General features: G+C 47.5%; 1 protein-coding gene across 2 annotated transcripts in view; it reads right to left on the bottom strand.

The window, feature by feature from the left end:
• Window positions 1–12,279, bottom strand: part of COPS2 (COP9 signalosome subunit 2) — a 176,038-nt gene that overhangs the window by 162,830 nt on the left and 929 nt on the right. The gene's annotated exons all lie outside the window — the stretch shown is intronic.

Raw genomic sequence — 12,279 nt, 5'->3', positions numbered from 1 at the left:
TTCCTCCTGTGCAGAGACATGTTTGTTTAAAGTATTGCCTGTCTGTTCTTCCTCCCCCAGGTCGTCTGATGTTCCACCTCCCCCATATCAAGATTTCACGGATGTGTTCAGTAAAGCTTCTGCTGATATCCTTCCTCCTCATAGAGAATGGGACTGCCCGATTGATCTCGTTCCAGGGAAGGTTCCACCTCGAGGCCGAACTTATCCGTTGTCTCTGCCTGAGACGCATTCTATGGAGGAATATATTAGAGAGAACCTAGCAAAGGGGTTCATTCGACCTTCTTCTTCCCCAGCCGGCGCAGGCTTCTTTTTTGTAAAAAAGAAAGATGGTGGTCTGCGGCCGTGCATCGACTACAGAGGTTTGAACGACATTACCATCAAGAACCGTTATCCTTTACCCCTGATTACTGAGCTCTTTGACAGAGTTAGCGGAGCTACCATCTTTACAAAGCTGGACTTGCGAGGTGCATACAATCTCATCCGGATCCGTGAGGGTGACGAGTGGAAAACCGCCTTTAACACCCGTGACGGACATTATGAGTACCTCGTCATGCCCTTCGGATTGAGCAATGCTCCAGCTGTCTTCCAGCATTTTGTCAATGAGATTTTCAGAGACATTCTATACCGTCATGTCGTGGTCTATCTAGACGATATCCTCATTTTTGCCAACGATTTAGAGGAACATCGTTTTTGGGTTAAAGAGGTTCTGTCCCGTCTCCGTGTCAATCATCTCTATTGCAAATTAGAAAAATGCGTCTTTGAAGTCAAGTCCATTCCGTTTCTAGGGTACATTGTGTCCGGTTCCGGACTAGAGATGGATCCTGAGAAACTACAAGCAATTCAGAATTGGCCGGTACCCTTAACCCTCAAAGGGGTCCAGAGGTTCTTAGGGTTCGCCAATTATTACCGAAAGTTTATACGAGACTTTTCCACCATTGTGGCGCCTATTACTGCTTTCACCAAGAAGGGTGCTAACCCGTCCAAGTGGTCTGAAGAAGCCATGCAAGCTTTTCATCTTTTAAAACAGAGGTTCATCTCTGCGCCTGTCCTGAAACAGCCTGACATCGACTCTCCTTTCATCCTAGAGGTGGATGCCTCCTCCGTTGGAGTAGGAGCGGTGTTATCTCAGAGGGCTAAAGATGGCCATTTACATCCTTGCAGTTTCTTCTCCCGGAGGTTCTCCCCAGCTGAGCGCAACTATGCCATTGGCGACCAGGAGTTGCTAGCCATCAAGCTCGCTCTAGAAGAGTGGAGGTATCTGTTGGAGGGAGCTTCTCATTTAATCACCATACTTACAGACCACAAGAACCTTTTATACCTGAAGGGCGCACAATGTCTCAACCCTCGTCAGGCCAGATGGGCACTTTTCTTTTCCAGGTTCGACTTTAAACTCCAGTTCTGTCCGGGCTCTCAGAATTGCAAGGCCGATGCCCTTTCCCGCTCATGGGAGCAAGAAAATGAGTCAGAGTCTTCAGACAAGCATCCTATTATAAATCCGTTGGCATTCTCCACGGTAGGGATGGACTCTACGCCCCCATCAGGGAAAAGTTTTGTGAAGCCGATGCTAAGGAAGAAGCTCATGCATTGGGCCCATGCTTCCCGTTTTGCCGGACATACAGGTATCCAAAAAACCCTGGAGTTTATCTCTAGGTCCTATTGGTGGCCAACTCTGAAAAAGGACGTCTTGGAGTTTATTGCATCTTGCCCAAAGTGTGCCCAACATAAAGTATCCCGCCAGTCGCCTGCGGGGCAACTGGTTCCACTATCCGTTCCCCGTCGACCATGGACCCACTTGTCGATGGATTTCATTACAGACTTACCCATGTGCAACAAGTTCAATACCATCTGGGTGGTAGTTGACCGGTTCACCAAGATGGCACACTTCATTCCTCTCACCGGTCTTCCGTCAGCTTCCAAGTTGGCTCAAGTATTCATACAAGAGATCTTCCGACTCCACGGTCTTCCTGAAGAAATTATCTCAGATCGAGGAGTTCAATTCACAGCCAAATTCTGGCGAAGTTTATGTCAAGTCCTCCAAGTCAAGCTAAAGTTTTCCACGGCTTACCATCCTCAGACCAATGGTCAAACCGAGAGGGTGAATCAGGACTTGGAGGCCTTCCTCCGCATCTATGTGTCCTCCTCTCAAGATGACTGGGTTCAATTACTTCCCTGGGCCGAGTTCTGTCATAACAACCAGTATCATTCTTCATCTGCTTCAACACCATTCTTCACTAACTTTGGATTCCACCCTAAAGTTCCTGAGTTCCAACCGCTTCCAGCAACTTCTGTTCCCGCAGTGGATATCACCTTGCATCAGTTTGCCAATATCTGGAAGAGCGTACGATCAGCTCTGCTCAAGGCATCGTTCAGGTACAAGAAGTTTGCGGATAAGAAGCGTCGAGCAGTTCCTGCTCTCAAGGTGGGTGATCGGGTATGGTTATCCACGAAGAATTTGAGGTTAAGAGTTCCCAGTATGAAGTTTGCACCTCGCTATATCGGTCCTTTCAAGATTGAACAAGTCATCAATCCTGTTGCTTACAGACTCCAGTTGCCTCCCTTCTTAAAAATACCCAGGACATTCCATGTTTCCCTGTTGAAACCGCTGATCTTGAATCGGTTTCATTCCTCACTTCCTCCAACTCCGAAAGTCCAAACTCAACGAGGCGTTGAGTATGAAGTGGCCAAGATCCTGGACTCACGTCACCGTTACGGTCAACTACAATATCTTATTGACTGGAAGGGTTATGGTCCTGAGGAACGTTCATGGACCAATGCTTCTGATGTCCATGCTCCTGCCTTGGTCCGGAGATTCCATTCCAAGTTTCCTCAAAAGCCAAAGAAGTGTCCTGGGGCCACTCCTAAAGGGGGGGGGGGGGGTGCTGTCACGATCCGGGTATCTGGACGCCATTTCTTACCCATCAGATGCCTCCTAAGGCTGGCTCAGCGCTCCAGGACCGGATCCCATCTGTTATCCTAATGTTCACATTCCTGCATCCTCTCCTGTCTCTCTGAGACGCTGTCACAGTAACGCCTTATTACATCTGGCATGGCGTCTCCTGCGGCCTCCGCCGCCGTCCCTGAGCTTCTGCATGCAGAGTGTCAGAGTGGCGATTACGTCAGCCGCGGCCTCCGCTGTGTCCGCGTGGTTGGATGTGCACTTGTCAGCCTGGCGTCTCCTGTCTCCAGTGGCCGGCGCCGCCATTACTGTTTTCATTACCACATGGATTACAAACCAAACTTCCCTCCAAGTGTCTGCATGAGCGCAGCCATCTTGGATTCTGTCAGCTGATCATTTCCTCCAATCTGTTGTCGGTATTGTTAATCTGCATAATTGCCTAGCCAATCCCTTCCTTGCTGCAGGTATAAATACACTGTGCCTGAGCAAGGAAGGCGTCAGTGCTTTGGTTGTCAAACCTAGTTCCTGTTTGTCTCTCTCCTGTGATTGTCTTCCAGGTTCCAGCTCCTGTCTCAAGACTTCCACCATAGAGACCCGCACCAGCATTCCACCTGCGGTGTAGCCTGACTCTCCAATCCATTGTGGATTCATCTGTTTCCAGCTACAACATTACCTGCTTCCAGCTCAGCTTCCAGCAGAGTACAGCTTCCCTTAAAGGGCCGGTGTCCTTTCTACACTTTACCACTCTCCACCGGTATTATTATTTCTCCGCTCTCAAGTTCTACATTTCAGTTCATATTTCATCGCTCCCAAGTTCATTTATTATTTAACTGGTTCCAGCCAGTATCCACTCCGTGCTAACAACAGTCTGGTTTCAGCCAGTATCCACAGCAGCTGTTTTACCTTCAGCAACCCAGCTTTTCCTGGAACACCAGCTGGCACAATCCTGGGTTATCTCCATTGCTACAGTCGGGCCTGGTAAGGACTTTCCATCTAGAAGATCATAAGAACTATCTCACACTACCAGTGCCCTGTGGCTCCTGCCATCCTGTAGTACCCAGGAACTGTATTTATTATTTGCTGACTTTTACGTTTTCTTTTACTGCTGCTGTGTTGCGGAGTTGTCATAATAAACATCATTGACTTTTATCCAAGTTGTCGTGGTCACGCCTTCGGGCAGTTATTATTCATGTTACTTACATGTCCAGGGGTCTGATACAACCTCCCAGGTTCCGGTACATCTCAGCCCCTACAACTGAGGCTGCCTCTCGTCAGCTCAGGCCCTCAGTTGTGACAACACCCTTGTCCTTGGAGACAGGGTTATCCGCTGATGCATCTGAAGATGCGATCCGGACCATTTTCCCAGCAGATTCCACTGAAAGGTTCTTGCGTGAAATCTACCGAATGGGATCGCTTTGTAAGAAACCACCATTTTTCACAGGACCCTTGTGCAATGATGCACTGATACTTTTCCTGGTTTTAGGAGGTTCCTGACTAGCTCGGATAACTCCCTGGCCTTCTTCTCCGGGAGAAAACATCCTTTTCTGGACTGTGTCCAGAATCATTCCTAGGAACATTAGACGTGTCGTCGGAAAAAGCTGCGATTTTGGAATATTTAGAATCCACTCGTGCTGTCGTAGAACTACTTGAGATAGTGCTACTCGACCGCCAACTGTTCTCTGGACCTTGCCCTTATCAGGAAAGCGTCCATATTTCTTTTAGGAAGAATCATCATTTCGGCCATTACCATGGTAAAGACCCGGGGTGCCGTGGACAATCCAAATGGCAGCTTCTGAACTGATAGTGACAGTTCTGTACCACGAACCTGAGATACCCTTGGTGAGAAGGGCAAAATTTGGACATGTAGGTAAGCGTCCCTGATATCCAGTGACACCATATCGTCCTGGTTCGCTATCACTGCTCTGAGTGACTCCATCTTGATTTGAACCCTTGTATGTAATTGTTCAAATCTTTTAGATCTCACCGAGCCGTTTGGCTTCAGTACCACAATATAGTGTGGAATAATACCCCTTCCCTTGTTGTAGGAGGGGTACTTTGATTATCACCTGCTGGGAATACAGCCTGTGACTTTTTTCCCAATACTGCCTCCCTGTCGGAGGGAGACGTTGGTAAAGCAGACTTCAGGAACTTGTGAGGGGAAGACGTCTCGAATTTCCAATGTACACCTGGGATACTACGTGTAGGATCCAGGAGTCCACTTGCGAGTGAGCCCACTGCGTGCTGAAACTCTTGAGATGACCCCCCACCGCACCTGAGTCCGCTTGTATGGCCCCAGCGTCATGCTGCGGACTTGGCAGAAGCTGTGGAGGACTTCTGTTCCTGGGAATGGGCTGCCTGCTGCAGTCTTCTTCCCTTTCCTCTAACCCTGGGCAGATATGACTGGCCTTTTGCCCGCCTGCCTTTATGGGTACGAAAGGACTGAGACTGAAAAGACTGTGTCCTTTTCTGCTGAGATGTGACTTGGGGTAACAAAAGTGGATTTTCCAGCTGTTGCCATGGCCACCAGGTCCGATGGACCGCCCCTTTATACGGCAATACTTCCATGTGCCGTCTGGAATCTGCATCACCTGACCACTGTCGTGTCTATAAACATCGTCTGGCAGATATGGACATCACATCTACTCTTGATGCCAGAATGCAAATATCCCTCTGCGCATCTCGCATATATAGAAATGCATCCTTAAAATATTCTATAGTCAATAAAATATTGTTCCTGTCAAGGGTATCAATATTTTCAGTCAGGAAATCCGACCAAGCCCCCCCAGCACTGCACATCCAGGCTGAGGCGATTGCTGGTCGTAGTATAACACCAGTATGTGTGTATATACTTTTTAGGATATTTTTCAGCTTCCTATCAGCTGGCTCTTTGAGGGCGGCCGTATCTGGAGACGGTAACGCCACTTGTTTTTATAAGCGTGTGAGCGCCTTATCCACCCTAAGGTGTGTTTCCCAACTCGCCCTCACTTCTGGCGGGAAAGGGTATACCTCCAATAATTTTCTATCGGAGGAAACCCACGTATCATCACACACTTTAATTTATCTGATTCAGGAAAAACTACAAGTAGATTATTCCCACCCTACATAATACCCTTATTTGTGGTACTTGTAGTATCAGAAATATGTAACACCTCCTTCATTGCCCTTAACATGTAACGTGTGGCCCTAAAGGAAAATACGTTTGTTTCTTCACCGTCGACGCTGAAGTCAGTGTCCGTGTCTGTGTCGACCAACTGAGGTAAATGGGCGTTTTTACAAGCCCCTGACGGTGTCTGAGACGCCTGGACAGGTACTAATTTGTTTGCCGGCCGTCTCATGTCGTCAACCGACCTTGCATCGTGTTGACATTATCACGTGATTCCTAAATAAGCCATCCATTTCGGTGTCGACTCCCTAGAGAGTGACATCACCAATACAGGCAATTTGCTCCGCCTCCTCACCAACATCGTCCTCCTACATGTCGACACACACGTACCGACACACAGCACACACACAGGGAATGCTCTGATAGAGGACAGGACCCCACTAGCCCTTTGGGGAGACAGAGGGAGAGTTTGCCAGCACACACCAAAAACGCTATAATTATACAGGGACAACCCCTTATACAAGTGTTTTCCCTTATAGCATTTTCACATATGTAATCATATCGCCAAATAAGTGCCCCCCCCTCTCTGTTTTAACCCTGTTTCTGTAGTGCAGTGCAGGGGAGAGCCTGGGAGCCTTCCTCACAGCAGAGCTGAGCAGGAAAATGGCGCCGTGTGCTGAGGAGAATAGGCCCCGCCCCCTAAAACGGCGGGCTCTTCTCCCGGAGTTTGTGAGATCTGGCAGGGGTTAAATACATCCATATAGCCTCAAGGGCTATATGTGATGTATTTTAGCCATAAAAAAGGTATAATACATTGCTGCCCAGGGCGCCCCCCCCAGCGCCCTGCACCCTCAGTGACCGCTGGTATGAAGTGTGCTGACAACAATGGCGCACAGCTGCAGTGCTGTGCGCTACCTTATGAAGACTGAAAGTCTTCTGCCGCCTGTTTCTGGACCTCTGGACCTCTTCAACTTCGGCATCTGCAAGGGGGGTCGGCGGCACGGCTCCGGGACGAACCCCAGGGTGAGACCTGTGTTCCGACTCCCTCTGGAGCTAATGGTGTCCAGTAGCCTAAGAAGCAAATCCATCCTGCACGCAGGTGAGTTTACTTCTCTCCCCTAAGTCCCTCGTAGCAGTGAGCCTGTTGCCAGCAGGACTCACTGAAAATAAAAAACCTAACTTAAACTTTTATTCTAAGCAGCTCAGGAGAGCCACCTAGATTGCACCCTTCTCGGCCGGGCACAAAAATCTAACTGAGGCTTGGAGGAGGGTCATGGGGGGAGGAGCCAGTGCACACCACCTGATCCTAAAGCTTTTATTATTGTGCCCTGTCTCCTGCGGAGCCGCTAAACCCCATGGTCCTGACGGAGTCCCCAGCATCCACTTAGGACGTTAGAGAAACTACAGGTAGTTTTTTCACCCCCCACATAATACCCCTTTTTGTGGTACTTGCAGTATCAGAGATATGCAAAGCCTCCTTCATTGCCGTGATCATATAACGTGTGGCCCTACTTGAAAATACGTTTGTTTCATCACCGTCGACACTAGATTCAGTGTCTGTGTCTGGGTCTGTGTCGACCGACTGAGGTAAAGGGCGCTTTACAGCCCCTGACGGTGTCTGAGACGCCTGGGCAGGTACTAACTGGTTTGCCGGCCGTCTCATGTCGTCAACTGATTTTTGTAATGTGCTGACATTATCACGTAATTCCATAAACAAAGCCATCCATTCCGGTGTCGACTCCCTGGGGGGTGACATCACCATTATCGGCAATTGCTCTGCCTCCAAACCAACATCGTCCTCATACATGTCGACACACACGTACCGACACACAGCAGACACACAGGGAATGCTCTTATCGAAGACAGGACCCCACTAGCCCTTTGGGGAGACAGAGGGAGAGTTTGCCAGCACACACCCAAGCGCTATAATATATATGGGAACAACCTTATATAAGTGTTGTTCCTTATAGCAGCTTAAATATATCAAAATATCGCCAAAAAATGCCCCCCCTCTCTGTTTTACCCTGTTTCTGTAGTGCAGTGCAGGGGAGAGTCCTGGGAGCCTTCCTCACAGCGGAGCTGAGCAGGAAAATGGCGCTGTGTGCTGAGGAGAATAAGCCCCGCCCCCTATTTCGGCGGGCTTTTCTCCCGGAGTTTTAGATATCTGGCATGGGTTAAATACATACATATAGCCTCAATGGCTATATGTGATGTATTCTTTTGCCATAAAGGTATTAAATATTGCTGCCCAGGGCGCCCCCAGCAGCGCCCTGCACCCTCCGTGACCGCTTGGTGTGAAGTGTGTGACAACAATGGCGCACAGCTGCAGTGCTGTGCGCTACCTTCATGAAGACTGAAGAGCCTTCTGCCGCCTGTTTCCGGACCTTCAATCTTCAGCATCTGTAAGGGGGGTCGGCGGCGCGGCTCCGGGACGAACCCCAGGGTGAGACCTGTGTTCCGACTCCCTCTGGAGCTAATGGTGTCCAGTAGCCTAAGAATCCAATCCATCCTGCACGCAAGTGAGTTGAAATTCTCTCCCCTAAGTCCCTCGATGCAGTGAGCCTGTTGCCAGCAGGACTCACTGAAAATAAAAAACCTAAAAACTTTTTCTAAGCAGCTCTTTAGGAGAGCCACCTAGATTGCACCCTGCTCGGACGGGCACAAAAACCTAACTGAGGCTTGGAGGAGGGTCATAGGGGGAGGAGCCAGTACACACCACCTAATCCTAAAGCTTTATTTTTGTGCCCTGTCTCCTGCGGAGCCGCTGTTCCCCATGGTCCTGACGGAGTCCCCAGCATCCACTTAGGACGTTAGAGAAATTATGTTAAATATAGTCCAGGTATGCTGAAGACGGGATGTAGTTGTGTGACCGGCGGGGTCACAATACAGACAGCTACATCCTGCCCCCGCTAAATCCCGACATGCCGGCTAACAGGGACTATTCCCACTCCACGACAGCCACATTGTGGGAACAGAACCTGTGGCGAGTGCTTGCCCCCACCCAAGCACCGGTCACCCATACCCAACTCATGAAGACAACTGTAACAACATTACAGAGAACGGCAATGCAGTTCCCATGTATTAGCGGATAGTCTACAACAGTGCAATTCAAGAGCTTCATGGCATGTACTACATGTGTGTTTTAATCAAACGATGCCAAAAAAAAAAAAACATATTTGTGAACAGACGTTCAGTTTTGGATCAGCTGTTTTGCAGGAAAAGTACCTAATCAGGTTACACTTTGTGCACTACAACCTACATCAATGGTTCCCAAACCGAGTGCCATGGAGAACTTATATTGGTGCCACGAGTTGATGAGCCAAGAATGTATCAAATTATTTATAGTGTCCATTCTAGCACCCTGCACCTTTCAAAATCCATGCAGTTCTTCTTTCCTGCCTGGGGTGTCGCTCTCTGCTCTGGTGCTTCTCAGAACACTCTGGTCTGTATCTCAGCACTGAAATACAGACCAGAGTGTGCTGAGAAGCACCAGAGCAGAGAGCGACATCCCAGGCAGGAAAGAGGAACTGCACATGTTTTGAAAGGTGCAGGGCGCTAGAATGAACACTAATTTTTGGTCCATGTGATTGGCAGCCACCAGCACTGGTTCTGCCTATCATAAAATATGTGGACAAACAGAAGCGTAACCCTGTTCACCACCACATAACTGAACTGAAGGATGACACGTAATTAGAGAAAAAAAAATTGGCCTCAGGGTGCTGTGAAATAAACTGCAATTACTCTTGGGCCCCGTGGTTTATGAAAGTTTGGGAACCACTGACCTAAATAAAATTTTAACTAGACACTCAGTAGTTATTTTTTCTGTTCATCTTTAATAAATATTTACCTATATACCTCAGCGAACAACGTTAAATTGCATCCTAATTGCAAAAGAGAAGCTGTACTAACTACACTATACAGCGGGTCAGGACTTTTTCGGATAAATCTTTAGAACTTGATGCTGTCCATGGTATTTATGGACAGGCTGCAACTATCAACAATGTATACTGCAATGCAATTACACAATTCTGCATCACCATTATCTACTGTGGTGGCCATTATATTTGCAAAACAAATAGGAAAAATACAAAAATAAAATAACAGATCTTAAGAGTGGTCCATAAAACGCAAAACCTATGTTTTGATGATACTCTCCGATTTCCCATAGCTTGCTAATCTATTATGCAACAGACACACAATCCTAATAAGTGTTCCGTAGCTAGTTACTCAGCACTCTTTAGTGCGGCATATACAGGGTATAGGTGTGTGCTGTACTGTATGTTCTTGTGTGTGTTAGATTAGTGTGCACAGCATATAACTGCACGCTGTACTCTGTATTATTCACACAGGTTATATGAGCAGTATGTGGGTTTGTGCAGAATGCAAGTGTATGCTGTGCAGTACATATGTGTATCAGATATAAGTGAGTGCAGTTAGTAGGTTTGTGCAGAATAGAGGTGTATGCTGTACAGCACAGGTTCTCAAACTCGGTCCTCAGGACCCCACATGGTTCATGTTTTACAGGTCACCTGTACATTTTTGAAATGTGACAGTTGGTGATACACAGTGCAGCTGCTGGGTGACATGGAAAACGTGAACCGTGTGGGGTCCTGAGGACCGAGTTTGAGAACCACTGCTGTACAGTATATTACTGTGCACGGGATATAGGGTTATAGGATACAAGTGTGTGCAGTATGTTGTTTTGTGCAGAATAGAAGTGGGTGCAGTAGGTAGTTCTGCACAGAATAGAAGTATATGCTTTACAGTGCATTACTGTGTAGGGGATATAGGATATAAGTGTGCAGTGTGTAGGTTTGTGCTGTACAGTATATTTCTGTGTACGGGATATAGGAGCATAGAATATAAGTGTGTGCAGTGTGTAGGTTTGTGCAGAAGTGTATGCTATACAGGATATACTGTAAGTGTGCGCAGAATGTAGGTTTGTGCAAAAGAGTATGCTATATAGGATAAGTGTGAGCAGTATGTAGGTTTGTGCAGAAGTGTATGCTATACAGTATATAGGATATAAGTGGGTGCAGTATGCAGGTTTGTGCAGAAGTGTATGCTATACAGGATATACTGTAAGTGTGCGCAGAATGTAGGTTTGTGCAAAAGAGTATGCTATATAGGATAAGTGTGAGCAGTATGTAGGTTTGTGCAGAAGTGTATGCTATACAGTATATAGGATATAAGTGGGTGCAGTATGCAGGTTTGTGCAGAATAAAAGTGTATGCTGTAGAGTATAAAGGTGTATCGGATATAAATGTGTGCAGTAAGTAGGTTTGTGCGGAATAGAAGTGTATGCTGTACATTACTGTGTACAGGATATGTAGGTGTACAGTAGGTAGGTTTGTGCAGAAGGGTATGCTGTACAGTACATAGAGGGCCGACTCTACCATTAGGCAGCTGCCTAGGGGCGCCACTGAATTCATCTAGCAAAAAACTGAAGGATGTCTCTGTATGCAGCCTCCTCCTTTTACACTGCGCTGGTGGTTGCAGGTCTAGTCAGGTGCAGCTGCCACTATCAGGTTGTACCACATAGTGTCTCAGAGCTTCCTCTGTGCTGCTGACACATGTAACATGTTTAGGCACATAGGAGGCGGATGCAACTACGGGTCCCGAGGGGCACCCCCAAGGCCACTCTTCATAGCCTTGATGCACCTCCTCCAGGCCTATGGATCCCATCTCTCCAGCAGCAAGCAGCACCTGACTACATGTCTGCACCTGCAGCGTTGCGGTAATGCTGCTGCCGCCTGTAAAAGGAACCATGCCAATTACGAGGGAAAACAAGGAAATACGTTTTAGGTAAGTTACCCATGGGGGTTCTGCGGGACCACAGACAGTACAGATCTTACAGCCCAATGGGGGGGTTTATACTTGTAAACAGCCTAATAGGGAAAACACAGGCACTGGGGCACAAAACACTACATGTGGGGGAGGGGGGAGTCAGTAATGAACTTACAGATGGGGGGGGGGGATGGAACACAACAAGGAGATTACAAATATATGTATGTACAATTAAATATACCCACCAGACCCCCAAACAGAAGCAGATGTCCAGCACTCCAACAACTTAAATGCAACTGTAAAATTGGCCTCAGCGTCCTATACAATTCCTAACATGCCAGCTAGTGTGTATACAGTACATAGGAAGAGGGAATTGTCATCACTCAAGGATTTGAAAAGCAAAGTATATTGTGAACAAATTCACAAAATTGTGTGACACTTTTTACAAAATACTTTTTCACTTTAAAAGTCTTTTGAGTGTTGTCCCTTTTCT

Source organism: Pseudophryne corroboree, chromosome 6, assembly GCF_028390025.1.
Source record: "Pseudophryne corroboree isolate aPseCor3 chromosome 6, aPseCor3.hap2, whole genome shotgun sequence".
In the NCBI taxonomy this organism is placed as follows: domain Eukaryota; kingdom Metazoa; phylum Chordata; class Amphibia; order Anura; family Myobatrachidae; genus Pseudophryne; species Pseudophryne corroboree.
Note: the sequence above shows the minus strand (reverse complement) of the source record. Positions and strands in the feature narration are given on the sequence as shown.